The following is a 557-nucleotide window of genomic DNA, read 5'->3' on the forward strand; positions in this document are numbered from 1 at the left end:
GTTAGATACACGCACTGTGAGCGCCCTCTACTGTTAGATACACGCACGGTGAGCGCCCTCTACTGTTAGATACACGCACGGTGAGCGCCCTCTACTGTTAGATACACGCACGGTGAGCGCCCTCTACTGTTAGATACACACACAGTGAGCGCCCTCTACTGTTAGATACACGCACGGTGAGCGCCCTCTACTGTTAGATACACTCTCGATGAGCATGGATCTCTATCTATCTAGCTATCTCTCTCTCTCTCTCTCTCTCTCTCTCTCTCTCTCTCCCTCGCTCGCTCACACACACAGACGCTGGCGTATGGAGACATGAACCATGAGTGGATCGGTAACGACTGGCTGCCTAGCCTCGGACTACCTCAGTATCGCAGCGCACGCGTTAATATCTCTACTCTCTCTCTCTCTCTCCCTCGCTCGCTCACACACACAGACGCTGGCGTATGGAGACATGAACCATGAGTGGATCGGTAACGATGTGCTGCGATACTGAGGTAGTCCGAGGCTAGGCAGCCAGGAGAGAGAGAGAGAGAGAGAGATATTAACGCGCTCGC

This window comes from Priapulus caudatus, unplaced genomic scaffold (genome assembly GCF_000485595.1).
Source record: "Priapulus caudatus unplaced genomic scaffold, Priapulus_caudatus-5.0.1 Scaffold250, whole genome shotgun sequence".
Classification (NCBI taxonomy): domain Eukaryota; kingdom Metazoa; phylum Priapulida; class Priapulimorpha; order Priapulimorphida; family Priapulidae; genus Priapulus; species Priapulus caudatus.